Source organism: Gopherus evgoodei, chromosome 12 (assembly GCF_007399415.2).
Source record: "Gopherus evgoodei ecotype Sinaloan lineage chromosome 12, rGopEvg1_v1.p, whole genome shotgun sequence".
Taxonomy (NCBI): Eukaryota; Metazoa; Chordata; order Testudines; family Testudinidae; genus Gopherus; species Gopherus evgoodei.
Genome location: NC_044333.1, coordinates 16142498 through 16164774, shown reverse-complemented (window position 1 = coordinate 16164774; position 22277 = coordinate 16142498).

Here is a 22277-nt window from a genome sequence, read left to right as displayed (position 1 = left end):
ATCCACCGGAGTGCACAGCTCCATCCCCCTAGAGCACTGCTTTACCGAGTTATATCCGAATTTGGGTCAGAGGTGTATTCAGGCCCAGTAACAGGAAAAATCATCACATGCTGTACTCTATGCTAGATCCCTGAAGGATTTGCGAGAATATGAATATACTCGGAATTCTTGAAGAATCTGAAATACATATAAAGGTCCATTTTCAAAACTTTTAGAGCTATTTTATCCTAAATCATTTTCACTGACATTAATGGGAAATTGAATGATTAGCCCCCCACCACAACCAGTGCTTCCAAATATATACTACTTGGAAATATCCCAATATTCCCGCCCCTTATTGTAGATGCCCAAGTGCATAAAACATAATGAGCCAAATTCTGATTTTCCATATGGTGGCAGAAGTCTGGAGTTTTTCCAGTAAAGTTAAAGATGCACTCTAGATTTACACCAGAGTGCAGGTTGACCCAAAGTTTCCAGTTCTGACATGATTCCACAAATAGAAGTCAACAGGAGGTTTGCATAAAATTCAGTGGCAGAATGAACCCCCAAAAGCTGTATGTTTATCTTTATTTTCACAAGATAAAGAGCCATCAATTTATTAAATATACTGGATTTAGTTCAACTTAATGCCTTTATTTATGATCATGCAACCCCACTGATTTCAATACGGTGGTAAGTATGGAACTAAGGGCTAATGTTAATCTTCTGAACTATAAAAAGTATAGCAATATGGTACTGTAATTTTTTTTTTACATTTGTAGATTAAAAAAAGAATTAAAGTATTTATAATTGTAACTGGAAAACTCAACAGATGTATCACATGCATCCTGTCTGCCTTTATGGTATCCATTCCTATAGTTTTGTGATACATTTTACTCACTCATATTTACAACATAAACACTTCCAATGCAAAGTGTGTCCTTTGTTTGACACATTTTTTTACACTTAATTCATATGCCTATAGTAAAGTATCATCAATGTAATGTTAAAAAGCAAGTATGGGCCAGATTTTCAAAATCTTATGGGCAGGCACTTGCCTATTCAAAATAGACCTGCAGTTGTAGGTCCTAATTATCATGACTGCAATGCAAGTTGGGCAACTACACAAACAAGCAACCACAATTAATAATGTACATGTTGTTACCCAATTTACATGAACAGTGGCAATAATCGCCATGCATATTAGGCACACAATTACATGCTTAACAGAACCTATGCTAAAGTGTGGGACTCTCTGTCCCCCTTTAGGGTATGTCTACAATGCTACACTGTACCTGAGAGCAAGCCTTCCAGGTTTCTGCTAGCGGGGATTGAGGTAGTGCGCTAAAAATAGCAGTGTGGACACTACAGTTTGGGGTCTAAAGCCTTGAGTGCTATTTTTAGCGCACTAGCTCAAGCCCTGCTAGCCTGAGTCTGGGAGACATGCTCCCACCTGAAGTGCAGACATACCCTTATTGACTGGACCATGTACATTTGTGAATATCTGGCCCTCTTTAGGAAAGCCCAGTGCATTTACTGTGACAAAACTGACTTATAATGAAGAGGCAAACTATGAACCACATACTCTCAATGGTGAACAGTAAAAATATCTGCAGGAATAGATTCACTTCAGTAGATTATTTCATGCAGATAAAATGCTCACCTATTTAAGTAAGCAGGGTTCATAGTTTTTTCACTGCAAAAGTGAGCTATGGAGAAGAAATAGAACAAATAAATTAGAAGAAAGTAATAAAATAGATTGTGATTGGTACTAATGAAGGAGTACAGAGTTTTGAAGTCATTCAGGCTTCATCCGTACTGGGAGGTAGAATTATAGTCCAAATATGGGACTCCTGACTTTCCACAAAGCAATATAACACACTGCAAAACATTCACCTCCAAGTAGATCTGCTTTTTTGGCAAATTACATGGTTCAGAGTTAATCCTCTAGCTTGCAGCAGGCAGCATAAGCCAATTTACAGCAGTCACCTATTACTGTTCATTATTTAATAGCATTGCTTTAGCTCTAGCGTGATTGCCTTCATTGTTGAATAGTTTCCAGCATCATTCTTACAATTTTGTGTTTTTCACAGTTCTTTTCCAGGGCTTACTAAACAGCTTCACACCTGCTCACTGAATATAACGTTGACTCTAGTTTAGGGCATAACAAGGAGCAGCTAAATGAGTTTTCCTACTCAACTTGTCCCATATAGACCATCACTGTAAACTTGGTTCTCTTTTTGTAATCCACCAATCATCATAAAGTGTCAGCTAATGAAACTTGTTCATGTCTTAAACATGCTTTCTCCCAATTAAATGCAACACAAAAGGAAAATAAGTCGCTTATGGAAAAAAATGTCTGGATTCCAGGGTATAAACTAAATCATTTTTATGTTACAGAAAAATTAATTCTGTTTCCAATGTCAAATAAATAAAATTTGCAACCTAGAACATAACAGAGGCAGAGGAAATATGGCTAATGCATTTCCGTAAATACTTGCTTTATCTAGACACGGACACATGGCTTGGGAATTGCCAGACCATGGGTCTATCTATAATAGACATCTGTACTATATGCTTCAGGGATAGGAAACTCCAAAGTGAGCAATTATGAAATAACTCCTTCATAGGGGGACATTTCTTCCTAGTCCCTTCCCTCAAACTGAATTATATTCTGATGCATGAGGGGTTCTCATTCAACCTTGGATAATATGGGGAGGGTGTCACTGAAGATGTCCTTATTATCCATATAAACCACTTGATACATTCAAGCTGAGTTTGTACTCTAAAATGAGTTGTTGGACTTCTGAACCTGAGCTCTAGTCTTTGTACAATATACATGAGGCATTTTGAACTTTTCTTCATAATAACCTAGCAGAATGAAACACATTTGAGGAGAAACCACTCAGCTACTAGAGCTTGTTTAATTTTTTTCTAAGATTAATTTCTGCAATAAGACTAGATATTGTTCCTTTTAATTAACACACAGTATTCCAGTGAACACAACTGTGGTACAGTATATTGTAATGTATTTACAGAGATCTATATTCTGAACAAAAATATGTCTGTTACACCACAGTAAATCTGGAGTAGTTCCACCCACTTTAGATGACTTATTCCAGATTTTCTCTATTGTAACTGAGCACAATTTGGACAAGATTATTTTATGTATTAATAAGCTACTAAGATAACTGCCGTCACGTAGAGTAAGTTTTCTGCAGCAGTCTTAGATCCATTCAAATTATGTGGTGTATCAAATTTATGCATGTGAACTCAGAACCAGATCCTAGCATCTCTCTCATGAAACATGTGCCCAACATTTCACATCTGAGAGTAGAAGCCATGTCTTTCAAGGTATTGTTTTTAACTGTTGTGATGATCTATATGCCTTACTTTACCAGAAAAGGTATTTAGCTTGGTTTTCTCAGCATGCCTACATGGGTGTCCCTAAAAGTTATCAGTTATATTCTCCATCTTAATCTTTGTCTGGCACCAGGTAGTTTATTGGGGGGTTCCCCCCTTCTTCCTCTTCAAAAGCCATGAGAGACAAGCTTTAAGCATTAATATTATAATGCTTCAAATCAGAACAAACCAAAATTCTGAATCCAAATTCCCTGAACTTCAGCAATATGTTTGGAATCTCCACTGGGATCCAGGCCAGAACTACAACACTTGCCTGATCTCGTGATCCACATTTTGTGATTTGGGACCTGGTCTGATTCCATCTTTTTAATGGGAAGTATGAACAAGACTGAATGAGCCAGTAGGAGCAAGATTGATCTTATGAGGTACTGAGTCACCCCATCTACTAGCCCAGGGGTGAGCTAACTATGGCCCGGGAGCCACATCCGGCCCTTGAGACATTTTAATCTGGCCCTCGAGCTCCTGCTGGGGAGTGGAGTTGGGGGCTTGCTCCGCATGGCTCCTAGAAGCAGCGGCACGTTCCCCTTCCCCGTCTCTTATGCGTAGGGACAGCCAGGGGACTTCGCATGCTGCCCCCACCCCAAGCGCCACCCCTTCAGCTCCTATTGTCCAGCAAATGGGGCCAATGGAGCTGCAGGGGCTGTGCCTGTGGACAGGGCAGCATGCAAAGCCACCTGACCATACCTTCATGTAGGAGCCGGGGAGGCATGCGGTTGTTTCTGGGAGCTGCTTGAAGTAAGCACCACCCAGAGCCTGCACTCCTGACCCACTCACACACCCCAACCCCCTGCCTCAGCCATGATCCCCCTCACACCCTCCTGCACCCCAGAGCCTGCACCCCAAGCTGGAGCCCTCACCCCCCCTACCTGCACCCCAACCCCCTGCCCCAGCCCAGAGGTCCCTCCTGCACCCTGAAATCTTCATTTCTGGCCCCACCTCGGAGCCCATACTCCCAGCTGCAGCCCTCACTTGCTCCCGCCGCACCCCAACCCCCAATTTTGTGAGCATTCATGGCCTGCCATATAATTTCCATATCCAGATGTGGCCATCGAGCCAAAAAGTTTGCCCATCCCTGTACTAGCCCATTGGAAACAGAAACAGAAATAAGTTTTTTAAAAGTAGAAAATCTTCTGTCACCTGAGGACTTAGCTAATAGCTGAATATTTCCAGTTTATATAGGTTTAAATAATCAATTCCCTTACTGCCTATTTTGACTTTACTTTACTTTCCAAGATTACCTTTCCAGCTGGTCTTTAATTAAATATTTCAATTAGGTGATCATTTAGGAATTATATATACACACTTCAGAGTTTCCATTGTAAATCATAGACACTTAACATACTAGTGGCAATGGAACTGAATTTTACCTTACACTTTTCATAAAAGACCTTTTTTAGAAGGTGGTATAACAAATGTCTCCATTTACAAAAGAGAATTTTGTAATTATATTCATTTAAAATAATCAAGCATTTCCTCCAATTAAGGGAATTTTAAGGAGGGGTGACTGAAAAACTAATCCAACTATTTTTTTCATTGCTTTTTTTCGCTGTCTAGACTAAAATAATGGGAGTTCAAAATTATAGATTAATCTGTCTCTTCAAACACAGTGGAAAGATACAAGATTAAGAGGTATACTTGATTATAGTCTATAAGTACCTACATGGGAAACAAATATTTAATAATGGCCTCTTCAATCTAATGGAGAAAGGTATACCATGATTCAACTTTTGGTAGGTGAAGCTAGACCAATTCAGACTGGAAATAAGGAATACACTTTTGACAGTGAGAGTAATTAATCACTGGAACAGTTTACCAAGAGTCACGGTGTATTCTTTAACACTGACAATTTTTAACTCAAGATTGGCTGTTAGTCTAAGACATATGGTCTAGGAATTATTTTTGGGGAAGTTCTACGGCCTGTGCTATACAGGAGGTCTGACTAGATGATCACTGTGTCTCTTCCAACCGTTGAATCTATAAAATGGCTCAGAGCACTTGGGCAGTGTTAATGGATTATGCAGGCTCTCTCTCCGGGGTCACTGCTTTGAATCGAACCCAAGGTGATAGTGACTGAATGTTAATGTTATTTCATAGCTCTTTGGGTGAATTCCTGACCCTACTGAAGTTAATGGGGTTTTGCCATTGACTTCAATGAGGCCAGGATTTCACTCTTTGAGTCTCCAGTATGTGAAGTGAGTAAGGGCCCGACTCAGCATCCATTGACTTCAATGGACATTTGACTCAGGCTCTTAGGCCAAGATTTTTTAAAGACATTTAAGTGTTCTTCTGCTCAGTGTCACACTGCCTACGTGATTTATATGGCTGAGTCCCAATTACAGAAAGTCAGTGAGACTTAGCTCCTAAGTCACTGTTGAAAATGGGACTTAGGCAATGTGACCTTTAGAGAAGATGGCTGCCTGACTACTGGTCCCCTCAACCCCCCCACACTAAAACTCCTCAATTAAGGGCTCCCATGTATCTAAAGTCTGAGATATTAAGGGTAAAATGTGTGGGTTTTGTTTTGTTTTGCATAGCGTGGCACTCAGCAGAATTGTATAGGACATTTATCCCTTAGTTGGGATACTGTCGAAAGGCTATAATGAAATATTTACAAAAGAAAAAAGACAAGAACGATCTTCATAATGGTGACTATTGCCCCATCTCTCTGTTGAATACAGATAATAAAGTTCTGAAAAAGATTCTCACTTCCCACCTAAACAACATTGCTCCATCAATCATCTAGGCAGACCAGGTGGGTTTCATGTATGACATTAGCCATGGACAACACTCAGAAGATATTCCACATAATCCATCAGGCACAAATAACTGATGCTCCAGCTGTTATCCTAGATGCCGGAAAGGCCTTAGATCAAGTGGAATGGCCATACCTACAAGCAATCCTGAGAAAATTAGGATTTGAACCTAAATTTCTGATCTAGAGTGATGATATTTATAAATTGCCCCCTGCCTCTGTTCTGACAAATGGTGTTGTCTCCTCCACTTTTCAGTTAAACTGATGAGTGTGTCAGGTGTGCCCTCTATTGCTTCTATTATTTAACATGGCCATGCAACTACTAGCAGCATATATCAGACAGACACCATCCATTGAAGGAATTACCATCTGGGATAAAGAGTAGAAGATTAGACTATACACAGAAGATATCCTGTTTATGTTAAAAACAAACAAACAAAACCTTTCCTCTTCCATTCCACCACTACTATCTGCAGCACCCTACTTTGGTGAGCTATCAGGATTTCAGATAAACTGGAACAAGTCTCAAGTGATGGATATTTCTTGTAAACTAAATCCATCTCAAATACTATCAACCATTCTCCTTACATTGACGCAAAGAAATAAATTACCTAGGCATCAGGATATGCTCTGATTCAACAAAAATAGTCTCTGCAAACATGGATTCCATACTTAGAGAACTGACAAATGGTTGCTCACTATCAATATATTTTATTGAGAAAGGTAGACACTATTAACATGAATGTAGGAGCAAGATTAATGTATACATTTAACTTAATTCCATTTAAATTTCCTTCTTCAACTTTCATAAGAATAAATAGAGTTGTACAATTCTTATGGGTATCCCACAAGAGACTTAATGAATCAGGGTCAAATGAGGGACATGGGTGTGGGATTGCCTGTTCTGTGTTTATATCACCTGGCTTTTCAATTACGATTTTTAATAAAATGGTTCTGTCATACCAACTTTTCCCAAGCCCCATCATGCCTGGAGACTTCCTCTCTGCACTTCCATTTTTAAAAAGGTTTTCTGCACCTTTCAGAAAAAACACAATATGTATCTCCTCTTGGGGCATTCTTCAGAAAATCAAGTCCATTACTATGTCTGATCTGACCAACTTTTCTTCCATGCCAATCTACTATAATCCAGAATTTAAACTTGCTAATAGCTTGAAATTCAAATCCACCTGGCTACCCAATAGCATATTAACCATAAAAGATATTGTTGAATGGACAATTCAAGCCTCCTTCACATATCTTTGTGATAACTATCAGCTACCAACAGAGCAAGGTCCTTTCTAAGCTTAGATTCAGATTTAGAAATAGGCTGAGGAATGGTTGGCAGGCCATAAACAACAACACACCACTTGAAGTGCACCTTAAAAATTATGTTAATAAAAAACATTTTGTGGGTAATATACAGATTGCCAAACCCCTTTATTTATTCTACTGACTGTACCATAATGGGAGAATGAGCTAAACTTCTCCATTTCCTCAGACAGATAGGAAAATGTCTGGCACAATGTATGCAGAACATCCAGGAGCGGTGCCAGCATTTTTGGCGCCCTAGGCAGGGGTCCTTCCGCACTCCTGGTTGTTGGCGGCAATTCTGTGGCGGGGGGGAGGGGGTCCTTCTGCAGCTCCCAGTCTTTGAGGCACTTTGGCGGCGGGTCCTGGAGCGAGTGAAGGACCTGCCGCAGAATTGCCGCCGAAGACCAGGAGCGCGGAAGGACTCTCCACCGCAGAATTGCAGCCGAAGACCCGGAGTGCGGAAGGACCCCCCGCCGCAGAATTGCCACCGAGGGTGGCAAAATGCTGCCCCCCCAAATCCTAGCACCCTAGGCGACTGCCTAGGTTGCCTAAATGGAAGCACTGGCCCTGAGAACATCCAGTTCTTTGTTTTTGTGTTTCTTTCTGAACAAAAATCTACATAGATATTATTGGACTCCTCAGCAATTGCGTAAGACTGGACTTGCCGCACATAGTATGTGTTGGAAATATGACGGCTCCAATGCAAACCTGTCTCATAGAGTTGTTAAATGTAAAAGTATATCTATGTTTTGGAAGGAATCATAGACTCTAGGACTCTAGAACTGAAAGGGACCTCGAGAGGTCATCGAGTCCAGTCCCCTGCCTTCATGGCAGGACCAAATATTGTCTAGACCATCCCGAAGAGACATTTATCTAACCTACTCTTAAATATCTCCAGAGATGGCGATTCCACAACTTCCCTAGGCAATCTATTCCAGTGTTTAACTACCCTGACAGTTAGGAACCTTTTCCTAATGTCCAACCTAAATCTCCCTTGCTGCAGTTTAAGCCCATTGCTTCTTGTTCTATCATTGGAGGCTAAGGTGAACAAGTTTTCTTCCTCCTCCTGATGACACCCTTTTAGATACCTGAAAACTGCTATCATGTCCCCTCTGAGTCTTCTCTTTTCCAAACAAAACAAACCCAATTCCTTCAGCCTTCCTTCATAGGTCGTGTTCTCAAGACCTTTAATCATTCTTGTTGTTCTTCTCTGGAACTTCTCCAATTTCTCCACATCTTTCTTGAAATGCGGTGCCCAGAACTGGACACAATACTCCAGTTGAGGCCTAACCAGCGCAGAGTAGAGCGGAAGAATGACTTCTCGTCTCTTGTTTACAACACACCTGTTAATGCATCCCAGAATCACGTTTGCTTTTTTTGCAACACTATCACACTGTTGACTCATATTAAGGTTGTGGTCCACTATGACCCCTAGATCTCTTTCTGCCATAATCCTTCCTAGACAGTCTCTTCCCATTCTGTATGTGTGAAACTGATTGTTCCTTCCTAAGTGGAGCACTTTGCATTTATCTTTATTGAACTTCATCCTGTTTACCTCAGACCATTTCTCCAATTTGTCCAGATCATTTTGAATTTTGACCCTGTCCTCCAAAGCAGTTGCAATCCCTCCCAGTTTGGTATCATCCGCAAACTTAACAAGCATACTTTCTATGCCAACATCTAAATCGTTGATGAAGATATTGAACAGAGCCGGTCCCAAAACAGACCCCTGCGGAACCCCACTTGTTATACCTTTCCAGCAGGATTGGGAGCCATTAATAACTACTCTCTGAGTATGGTTATCCAGCCAGTTATGCACCCACCTTATAGTAGCCCCATCTAAATTGTACTTTCCTAGTTTATCTATAAGAAAATCATGCAAGACCGTATCAAATGCCTTACTAAAGTCTAGGTATATCACATCCACCGCTTCTCCCTTATCCACAAGGCTCGTTATCCTATCAAAGAATGCTATCAGATTAGTTTGACACGATTTGTTCTTTACAAATCCATGCTGGCTATTCCCTATCACTTACCACCTTCCAAATGTTTGCAGATGATTTCTTTAATTACTTGCTCCATTATCTTCCCTGGCACTGAAGTTAAACTAACTGGTCTGTAGTTTCCTGGGTTGTTTTTATTTCCCTTTTTATAGATGGGCACTATATTTGCCCTTTTCCAGTCTTCTGGAATCTCCCCCGTCTCCCATGATTTCCCAAAGATAATAGCTAGAGGCTCAGATACCTCCTCTATTAACTCCTTGAGTATTCTAGGATGCATTTCATCAGACCCTGGTGACTTGCAGGCATCTAACTTTTCTAAGTGATTTTTTACTTGCTCTTTTTTTATTTTATCTTCTAAACCTACCCTCTTCCCGTAAGTATTCACTATATTAGACATTCCTTCAGACTTCTCAGTGAAGACCGATACAAAGAAGTCATTAAGCATCTTTGCCATTTCCAAGTCTCCCGTTACTGTTTCCCCCTCCTCACTGAGCAGTGGGCCTACCCTGTCCTTGGTCTTCCTCTTGCTTCTAATGTATTGATAAAAAGTCTTCTTGTTTCCCTTTATTCCCATAGCTAGTTTGAGCTCATTTTGTGCCTTTGCCTTTCTAATCTTGCCTCTGCATTCCTGTGTTATTTGCCTATATTCGTCCTTTGTAATCTGACCTAGTTTCTATTTTTTATATGACGCCTTTTTATTTTGTAGGTCACGCAAGATCTCGTGGTTAAGCCATGGTGGTCTTTTGCCACATTTTCTATCTTTCCTAACCATCGGAATAGCTTGCTTTTGGGCCCTTAATAGTGTCCCTTTGAAAAACTGCCAACTCTCCTCAGTTGTTTTTCCCCTCAGTCTTGATTCCCATGGGACCTTACCTATCAGCTCCCTGAGCTTACCAAAATCCACCTTCCTGAAATCCATTGTCTCTATTTTGCCATACTCCCTTCTACCCTTCCTTAGAATTGCAAACTCTATGATTTCATGATCACTTTCCCCCAAGCTTCCTTCTACTTTCAAATTCTCAACGAGTTCCTTCCTATTTGTTAAAATGAAGTCTAGAACAGCTTTCCCCCAGTAGCTTTTTCAACTTTCTGAAATAAAAAGTTGTCTGCAATGCAGTCCAGGAACTTATTGGATAGTCTGTGCCCCGCGGTGTTATTTTCCCAACATATATCTGGATAGCTGAAGTCCGCCATCACCACCAAATCTTGGGCTTTGGATGATTTTGTTAGTTGTTTGAAAAAAGCCTCATCCACCTCTTCCACCTGATTAGGTGGCCTGTAGTAGACTCCCAGCACGACATCACCCGTGTTTTTTACCCCTTTTAGCCTAACCCAGAAACTCTCAACACTTCTGTCTCCTATGTCCATCTCCACCTCAGTCCAAGTGTGTACATTTTTAATATATAAGGCAACACCTCCTCCCTTTTTCCCCTGTCTATCCTTCCTGAGCAAACTATACCCATCCACACCAACATTCCAGTCATTTGTATTATCCCACCAAGTTTCAGTAATGCCAACAATGTCATAGTTGTGTTTATTTATTAGCACTTCCAGTTCTTCCTGCTTATTACCCATACTTCTTGCATTTGTATATAGGCATCTAAGATACTGGTTTGATCCTGCCTCCCAGCTTTGCCCTGACCCTCCTTTCTCTCTGCTATTATAGCCCACGCTCCCTCCTGTTTCCGACCCATCTCCCAGGTCTTGTTCTCCACTTACCTGAGGGGTTTGCTCACCTGTCCCCGTCGAACCTAGTCTAAAGCCCTCCTTACTAGGTTAGCCAGTCTATGCACAAATAAGGCCTTTCCCCTCCTCGAAAGGTGAACGCCATCTTCGCCTAGCAGTCCTTCCTCGAATAGCATCCTGTGGTCGAGGAAGCCAAAGCCCTCCTGGCGACACCATCTTCGCAGCCAGGCATTCACCTCCACGATGCATCTGTCTCTGCCTGGGCCCCTATCTTCGACAGGAAGAATCGAAGAGAATAACACCTGCGCTCCAAACTCCTTAACCCGTACTCCCAGAACCCTGTAGTCACTCTTGATCTGCTCAGTGTCACACCTCATGTGGTGTTCTAGCTAAGACAATTAGGAAAGAGGTCTTCCCTATGTCAAGCCTCTATGTTTTGGACATTCAAGATCTATCCTGTTCAAGTAATGCAAGGAACTGGATTGCTGCAGCACATATAAAGGCCAAAAAGTCATTTTGCGAAAATGGAAATGTGCTCGTTCCCACACATTCTTTGATTGGCTAACTGAGCTAATCAACACTATCCTCATGGAAAAACTGACAAACTATGAAGACCTTTGGTCTTTCATGAGACCATTACAAACGGACTTCTCGTTGATTGGGCTTCTGATGAGTCTCTTTGTGTGTGTGTTGGTGGTGGAGTTTAGAGAATTACTGATCTTAAATACTCCTGTTATAGCTATGACTATGTCATACTGTGTTATTGTTCAATCCATATTCTGTCTGTGTTTTGCCATTGTATATGAATATGTCTGTATGGCTATGTTAGAACTTATGAGAAAAAAAGAGAAAATGGGACCTCGACGTTGCGACACTGAGCCAGCCTCGCCAATTCCAGACATATGCCCACCTCTCCACAGAGAGATCAAAGGCAGCATGCATAGGACTGAAATACTAAATTACTGTCTCACTTTTGGAAGTACTCCTTCCAGAGCAAGATTGAGACACTACTACTGGCTTCCTGGGTTTGTTCTGTGGATACATTTACACAATGAAAATCACTAGCATTTTTATATAAAGATAATAAAAATAGATGTCAGTCCTCATGTTCCTACAATTTATGGCTCTAAAACACTAGGGCCAGAACTTTAAGACATGACATGTAATTGTGAGTGCCTCGGCTTTTTTATTCCCAACTTGAGACATTTCTCAACTGGGCACCCAAAAATCAGTGTCTGTGCTCAGAAATTTTGGCATAGCTGTCTAAAAATACAAGATGAAAGGTGTAGTGCTGGATTCAGCTCATGTTCCATGCCAGTGGAGATGAGCACAGACCCTAAAGCTAGAAAACAGAGTGGCATGAAGTCAGCCAAGGAAGTTAATGTGATTGTGGAAAGTGACAACAACCTGCTTCCCAACAGCCATGTTGTCCATTGGAAGCTTGCACAATCCCAAAAGCTGACCAAGGAGGGGACAACTAGAACAGCCATGGGATGTACTAATTCAATATATTCCATTAGCAGCCTCGTCTAGTGGGAATCTATGGCAGAAAAGCTGGGGACAGGCTGGCCCAGGGATGTATAATTTACATCTTGTTGTGCCAGCCAGAGTGAAGCTGGTCCATAAAAGTCCTCTCTCACGTCTCCCTCTGAAACTTGGTTATTGAGACAACTTTATTATCTGTGATGGAAAATGCTCTTTAAGGAACAAAAAAATATGTTTATTGTTGAAAATTGCAGGAAAGAGTTCAAAGAATGTTGCTAAAAACTTTTACAAAAATATCTACCACTCTATAAACTGGATGAACAATAGCAAAACATTTTTGCAAAAAACAGATTGAAATTTTGAAAAATGTCAATGAGCTATATACTAAAAAAAGATGGAATATCACTCCATTTAGCTATGTGCGTGAATTGTGTCTTGCTGTTCTTTTCTGCCAAAACAAAACTCTCCATCTTGGTGTGAACAGGAGAAAATCCTCTTAATTCAGTGAAATTATGCTCACTTACACAGGGCTGCATTTGCTTTTAGGACCCCACAGAAACTTAGCAGAGAGCCCCTTTTCATTTTGCATTCTTTAATCTAACCTAGCTATCATATCAAGCCATTTGTAGCAGGTTCCTCACTATAGAATTTGAGGGCTTTTATAGCAGAGATGTTGAACTCTCTCATTCATGACGAAATGACTAAAGAAAGTTACAAGTTAAATTAGGGATGAGCTAATTGTCTCAGATAAAATAATAAACCATCTCAATCTTCAAACACACCCTTAAAAAAGAGCTAAATTTAAACAGAATCTTTATTGAGCACCTGAAAAAGGAGGAGAGGAGCTGTTTTTATTGGCTTGGAAGCAGTAGTCTCATAGAAAGACTGGCCTGATAGCTAGAAATTGCAGTACCACAACTCTCATGAGTTGTTCAGACTTGAGAGTGTTGGATAGTCTGAGTAAGCATCCAGACTTTTGGATGCTTATCCAGACTGAAGGTGAACTCCCATTATCTGATGGATGCCTGTCCCTAATGTAAATATCAAGGTGCAGCCCTGCCACATTGGAATGCATGGGTTCCATGGGTACTGCACTTGTTAGAATGCACAGCTCAGGCATCAACCTTTAAAACCATTTAGATATGTTGAAACTCACCTAGGAATTAAATGGGACAAGAGCATGCTGAGGATGCTGTTGCAATTTAATTACCTTCTGCATTTTCTCTTTAGTGGGAGTTCTGAATTCTGGTGGAATAAAACTTCAGTTTCCACTGTATTCAATTTTTTTTCTTTTTTTTTTTTTAGCACTCCAGTCATTGTCTCCACTTGACTAAGACATTTCTGTGCTGAAGCGGGTGCATTTACTTTTCAAGTATTATTTTACTAATCAATTGAAAAATTACCTCCATGAATGACAGAAGTGCAGACCTTTGGAGTATTTCATTAAACGGAACAAACATTAATTACAAATCCAGCCTAACCTTTTGCAGACATAAATTATGGGACTGATCTATTTTCTCCGTGGTTAATTGCAAGCAGAGAGTAGCTCTTTAAATTATTATCTGTATGGCATGAATGAAATTAGAATTTATTGGGTGATATTCTGAAGATTTATTTGTACCTAAAAAACCTGACAAAGGTAGTATTGACCACACATTACATAGCAAAACCAGTTAAAACATCTTTGAGGGTCCAAACTGGCTGACCAAGATCACTATCAAAGGTTGGATATTAAGGCCTACTATTAAGACTCTACTGACAGTATATTATAGCTGCTGGAGATAGCCAATATTGCCCAAGTACTTCTATTGTAAGCCAACATTTTTGGTTACTTGTAATTTTCCAAAAAGTTCACCTCAGGGGCAGAAATTTTCCATGCATGGTATTTGCTGGAAGGTAAAAACGGCTCAGCTATTTTCTAGTGAAATAAAATACACTTTCCCCATGATAAAACAAAAACAGCTAGTTTGCTGTAGTGAGGGATCAAACTGAAATCTGGGAGAGAAATAGCCTTGTGTGAACAAAGTGATTGACTGCTCTGGTGCAAACTGGTTTTGATTTGACCTTCTTTCATGTACAAAGTATGATTTTCAAAGATGTACAACAACGGCAATATTTTTGTAGTGATCGTGTTGTGTGATTATGTCACAAGTTAAGAGGTGGGGCATGCTCGTATTATTCTTCTCTTCTGTCTAAAATATCATGAATTTCCAAAGTCTTGTCTTCCTTATATTTTTGGTAGAGGACTAGAGAACTAGAGTAGAGCTTTCCCAGGTCACAGCTAAAGGAATGAGAGTGTTGTATCTTTCTCAAAGAGAGTCTCTCTCTTAATTTTTTTTCAGGCATTTGACGTAAGTAGGAGCTAATGAAAATAAACCCAAACCCAAAGTTTTAAACAGACTTACTAAAACTCATTGTCCATCTCTATTGATCCAGTCCATTCAGGTTTCCTAACCTACCAGTTTTCCAAGGAGTCATCGAACAAAAAGACGGAAGTCATTATCTAACATTTCTCATGTAAATGACAATGTGGTAGAGCTCTGACCTTGCCCTTGTGGGTCCTGTGCTTCTAGGCGGTTTATGCTAGCCTCAGTGGCTCGCTGTGATCTCCACATAGCCCTTCTCTCTCTAGGACCAGGGTTACAGTCTACTGAGCCCTTTTCATCTTAGGCCAGCAAGGAGGTTGGTGAGAGAATTCCCACAGTCTCTCTTGTCCCTGGGGGCTTATTTCAGAACAGTTTAGCCTCCTGTCCTGACAGGAGCTTGACTTCCCCTCCCAGGAGATGTTCCTGTAGTGGTGGGTTGGGGGGAACCCGGGCCCACCCTCTACTCTGGGTTCCGGCCCAGGGACCCTAATGGTAGCACCTGTTGGCAGCCAACCTTTCACTGCCAGAGTTGCTACATTTCCCTGGGCCACTTCCCCACAGCTCTTCTGCTTCTCCCTTCTTCACTCTTACCTTAGGGCTCCCTTAAGGATGGTTTGAGGGTGTCTTCATTAACCAGCCCTTCAGCCGCACTTCCTCTCCTCTGGCTCTCCTGGCTCTCCCCTGCCTGACTGGAGTGAGCCCTTTTTATAGTATCAGTGGGGCCTTAATTAGAGTCAGGTGGTCACATTAGCTTAATGGCCTCACTTGACTCTTTGCAGGTTAATTAGAGTAAGGTGTTCTCATTAGCCTGGAGCAGCCCTTGCTCTGGTCAGTCAGGGAACAGAAAACTGTTAATCCAGTGGCCAGTATATCTGCCTTCTGCTATTCTGCTGTACCCAACTGGCCTGGTCTATCACAACAAGTATAATAAATAAATACATACCAACTATCACCACCACCACTTTTATTTCAAGTCCTTTCAGGCTGTATTCACACAAAGAAAGAGCAAGGGGACTATGAGCCCAACTGGAGAACACAAAATCCATGTAAATATCCCATACTAAAAAAAGTCTGTTTTGATCTTTAGTAAGCAAGAACACCTTTAAGATATAGGGCCAAACTTTTCTGTTTTCCATATTGAACCATGGAACAATTTTCAGCAGCACCATCTACTGGTGAAGTCACTCCAATATTGCTACAAAACATGTGACATCAAAGTAATTTCCATGGCATATTAAAAGCACTAGTACCTAGATTAGATGAAGGACATGATGACCTTATGTAAGGAATGACTAGCTGGAGCAGATATAAAAAACTTTTTTTTTACATATAAAGCGCACTAGTAATGAAAACTGGGAAGAAAAATATGGACTATATATAATATGTTGGCAGAATTCACTCTAAAGAGACCTTGCCAAAAAAAATAGAAGAAAATAAACCAAATAAATCCTTTACATTGGAAATAGTAAACCTTGCTTCCATGAATATTGAAACACACAGGAGCACGTATTGGAAGAAATACCTCAACTACCACTGTTTTCCTCACTTTTCTAGCTTTCTTTTACCAAAGGGTTAATAATTAGTTATGTAGCACATTAGAAAACTTAGCCTGCTTGTCGTTTAATTTGCTTGTTTCATTATATGATTCATACCAAAGTTCTCATAGCATTCATCATTAATACAGAATACTGCATTAGCTTAAGACATACTTCAGCATCCTTTATGTATTATGTGACTACAGCCTAATCATAAATATGGAACATAGTTATGCCTTTCAGTGATCATTTTCAAAAGGGCCTAAGTGAATGTAGAGCCTAAATCAAAAGCACCTTAGGCCCCTTTGAAAATTTTACCTTTTCCAACTAACCTAGTCTCCCATCTCCACAGCCACACAGGTTCTCTGGTAGTGAAACTGCTGCAACTGTACTATGCAGGGTGGGGTCTGAATCTGTGGGTGGTATTGGGGGTGCCCACTCAGACAGACCCTTGGTATGGCAGCCCGCAAGGGATGGTTGGAATCAGGGCAGAGCTATCTTGGGAAGAATTGACTGCTGTTCAGCTCTTCTAATCCTTGCTCTATGCCAGATATTTAGTAAGGCCAGGAAATGCTATTGCAGGCAGTAAGTTGAAGATGTCTTTGTGGTCTGGCTCTGTAGCCACCCTATCATTTATTGAAAGATTAGATATTGAGCCACAGTAGCTGGGAATAGTTAGCCCTGATTAGGAGTTTGGAGAACTGGGAAAAGAGAACTACTCTGAAGCCTGCAGGAATTAGAGAGACCACTCTGCTTAGCCCTTGTGAAGCTAGTATTTTCTGTCTGTTATCCTAATATTTTGTCATGTTTTAAAAGTAGGGAGTTAAAGATTGATCTGGAGCCTGGGAAAAGCACTCAAGCAGCAAGACCACTTGGGACAGAGTGAACCTTTTTTAAACCATTTTGCATGAGAAAAGCAGGCCCTGACAATCCTGTCCTTAGAGATATTATATGTAACCTATTTCCCAGAACACCACATTTAAACCACAGGCCTGTTTGTTTCATATCAGCAAAAATGAAGAGAGGCATATTATGGAGGCTCTCCCACCTAATATGCCTGAATCCTAATTTTTGAAGGATTTCACTGAAGTTGGCAAACCTCTCAATCTTACAATGAAGTATAGTGCTCCAATCATAACTAAAATTAAACAAGTATTCTGACCACTTTCCCCCCATGAAAGTCTAGTTGTGAAATGATATACACTTTACATTTCTTGCCAGAGAAAACTCCCCTCCCGCAACAGAGCTAGTGAGAATCACAGGAATAAATATGACTTGTATTTGACACCTTGAGAGTTGGTATACATATTAGGAAGAGACACCTTGAGAACTGTGTGAATCTAACACCTGTGTAATTTACAAAATGAAAAACCTTAGAGTAGAATAGGCATGATGCTGGATAAATCAGTGGTTTAAAAAATAAAATAGCTTATCTCCAAATGGATGGAAAAGCTGTGAAAGAAGGAAGAAGAAAGATCCCTTATGCAACTGCTCTAGAATTTGCTCAATAAGAAATCTTTCCTTCAAAAACTTTGCTTAAAGAAAGGTACCTCATAAATCAAAATTCACATTACAAAGTATTAGCAAAAAAGTAGAGAAATTTTGATACATGTCTAGGTATTAGAAGACACATATTTACCAATGCCTATACAAAACAAACCAGTAAACGACTGAAACACTAACAAGGACCACATCCAAGGCATATTAAGGGTGCTCGGCCAAGTAAAACGTTTCCTTCTTCCACGAAGCTAGAACAGCCAATCCTACAGTCACTGGCTTAAATGGAAGATGCATATGAGAAAGGAGGGCAGGACTGGACCTTTGCAGGGATAGCCTCGGTTTAGAAAAAGGAGTTGCAGAAATAAAGCTGAGAAATATTCACAAATTGGCTTGACCAGGATTTTTTTTCCCTAAAAATAGAAAGGGGGGAGGAGGGTTCCTGAATGTGATTCAAGCAAAACCTGGTTTTGGATATGAAGTGTGGTCTGATTCACAAAGTATACTGAAGCAAGTATTATTAAGGCTGGGATTTTCAAAGGAGCCTAAGTGAATCAGTGGGGACTGAGCACCTAACTCCCTTAAATCCTTTGAAAATCTTAGTCCTAATGAATATTAACTGAATTGGGATCATGTTATCAAAGACTAGAAGAAAATGTCTACATGTAAATAGCTCTTAATTTCTTGGCTTTTGAGAGTTTACCATCTCAGATTAAAGGTGCCCTTCCAGATTTTTCGGTGTATATACATATAATGAGCATCCTATAAAACTTGTCATTTAATGTTTCTGGTTGAACTTTATTTGCAAGAACGCCCCATTACAAGCAGCGCTAATACCACAATTGCAATAAATGACGGTACTACCAGTAAAGGTCAGAGCTATACATGTCTGTGTGAAAGAAGATTTTAGCCAAATTCTCAGTCACAAAATATACACAGCTGTACCCATCAGTTCAATATCTCTGGTCCATAGTTATTATTACAACACTTTCTAGTATGAGATGCAGCATGTCATGGCAGGTGATGTACCTCTCTCAGAAGTAAAAGACAGCAGGTCACACATAAGTTTGGCATGACATCGTATATAGACTGTTCTATATGAACACCTAGTTGACATGCCAGACTTGAAAAGCTGACAAGTGGTATGACTTTCACTTCACCAAATGGCAAGCCACGGGCCACAAAATGCAACAATACCGTCTTGTAATTTACATCAATAATTTTCATTCTATTCTGTTTTCTCATTCATCAAGATCTGAAACAGGTAAAAATGAACATTACCACCTTCTCATGGATGAAAGAACAAATATTTATGGAACAGTGTGATGCAGCTGTTCAAAGCTTTCTAAACATGTTAGCTCCTGGCTGTGTTACCAGTTTACCTGATGTTCCTCTGTTCTAGCCTTTATATTTGTATCTGCAGTGGAATGTAGGTAAAAAACCAACTTGGCCAGACAGCCTAAGAGCTTACATTATTGTTTTCAAAAGTAACTTATGAGCCATTTAAGCCCTTGACTGGTAGTGGAATTCCTACTAGTGGTCACTCCATGTTGCATGTTTGCAGAACACAGAACCAACATGACTTTTTCTGACAGCAAACTATTAATAACTTAGGTGTTTTTTTCAAAAGCAATTTTTTTGGGGGGCCAAGTTATGTCCCCAGTCTGAGATCTTTTATCACAAACACATGGCATGAGGATCTGCATTTTCAAGACAAAGGTGGAATACCTGACAGATCAAAAGTTACAGCAAGTTTGTAGGCTGCCGTTAAGCCCCTCTACTAAAATCTTTACAATAAAGTAACTAGTAAAAGCTGAAGTCAGAGGCTTTCTTAAAAGGGGCAACATTGCAACAAAATAATATTGAGAAATTAAATTTACTTTGGATTAGTTTCATGTAAACACACACAAAAAATCAACTTCTCAGCACTCACATGAAAAACATAATGTAGTTAATATTAAATACACTGATTACACAACCTATTACTTTTACAGTTTATGCTGCTATGTCCTTGATTTCAGTCCTGTTTTGCTTATGATTAATGAATGACTCACACTGAGTACTTTGTGTTTATTTCATACCTCATTATGAATTTGAAAAGGTCATTTGTTCTTTGGAACTAGAAGGCAAAACATCTTTGCAAGCAGCAAAATGTTGACAAATTTAAACTAGACACTTTTGTGTAACGAACTTACTGCTACCCATTTTTTAAAATCGCATTGCTTTAGGTTTTCTAAAAAGGTTCTAAAACTGTTTCGAGAGCTTACATGCCTCTTGTTCCTACAGAACATGGGATGATAATTTGGGCATATACATGTTATGTGCGTGCACGCACATACGAATATATATATGAAATCTGATGCACTCTCTCTTTAAACTTGTCAGGTGTAATACTATAATAGCATATTTATTTATGCTAACAGTTGCCCACTTATTGCTGATATTTATTCATGTGGGACCAAATCCTAGTACAGTACAAGTTATTGGAAGTTGTGTCTCCATTTAGCCCATAATTGTTAAAAACCAAAAGTATACAATCAATATTTAAGAAAAACAAAATAAGTTTTTTTTTAAAAACTACCAGCTCATGCTAGAACATGATCGTTTAGTCTCCCGAGAGCTGTAATACTTTGATCCAATTCCGGTTGTTGGGTTTAGTATGCAGGAGGCTTGGTGGTGCTGGCAGTCTGTGATATACAATAGGTCAGACTAAATTATTTGGTGGTCCCTTCCAGCCTTAAACTCCAGCAATTTCTAGTTGGCATAACAGGCCCTAGAGAGAATTTGCAACCCAGGAAAATTTAGAGCCGCTCCTGACAGTGCTTTAAATTACACCAGTAGCCAAACCAGCTCCCAGAAACCACAGTTTTACGGTAGCATAAAGATGGCATTTAGCCATCGTTGCTCCTCCTCAGAAGCGCTGAGCAGAGCGCTGGCACAGCTGAGGACCTGGACCAGTGACGTAAAAAAGAATACAGACCAGAGTCTGTTCTTACTATTTAACGTCTTTGGTGTTTTCCTCATTCACCTAATTTGAAAGATATGTCCCCAAAAGAGAGCTTGATTATAGGGCAGAAATCATTAGCCACAATCCTCCATCACACTATCTTTCTCCTGGTCTGATTCCACTGACTTCAATTCCCAATTTAAACTAGCATGAGAGGACAGTCAGACACATTAGCATTTCTCACCTCTAGAACCAAAATGCCTGAGAAGCATAGCTATATATATTTGGAGCTGCACTGCCCGAGAACCAGTGATTGAGGCATTATTACACAGTTGTATAAGGCCGTGGTTTTTAACGTCTGGTCCGCAGACCCCTGGGGTCCACAAAACATGTCTAAGATTTCTAAAGAGGTTCTCACCTTCATTTGAAACATTTTAGGGGTCTGCAAATGGCCAATGGGTCTAATGAATCTGATGAGCAGTGACAGCATTTGAACCAAATATTTCACCAAGTACAGTCTTCTCTTGCCTCATCCCTCAGACTTCCAGTGGCCAATCGCTGGCGGGAACATCTCCCCCTTCCCCCTATTTTAGCTCCACAGCACTCTCAGTTAAATTACAGGTGTCCTTTATAGAGGTAAACTTGGATTGGATGCTGGGGCTACATTTGATTAAGAGCCAACAAGATTTAAAGGACTTTAGTTGATTTTTACATTTGTCTTTATACAGCCAATTGCATAATTGCTCGCCATGTATAATATTCAGGCATATTTGTGTAACAAAGGTCAATAGTTTAAGTATTGTGTCATCACTTAAAATAATGTAACTGAGAATGATTTGTAACTGCTATCTGACCTTCAGCCTCGGGTTTGCTTAATATTGTGGCTTTAAGTTTTCCCCCAATTTGTTCAGAACTTTTTGTACCTTGGATTATTAATCTATAACTAAACATTGTCCTTGGTGTTCATCTAGCTGACGATGTTTGGATCCAAACCAAATCTATTATCTTTTCTTTGAATTCTGTAAGCACATTAATTCCAACTCTTTATTCAGGCTTCTTGTTCTCTACAATTTCATTGTAAACTGTGCACATCGGGAGGACATTGCTTAGTCTTTTGGGATCAGTGATTAAAAAACTTTTCACAAATGATGAACTTTAGATCCTTGTGGACAGTATCTCCTTATGTAAAATTAACTAAAAATCAAACTCTGTATTTCTTAAGGGTTCAGTTCAGCCACACTTCTTCATGCCAAGTAGAATAGCACTGCTCAGAGGGAGTGGCCATAATTGAAG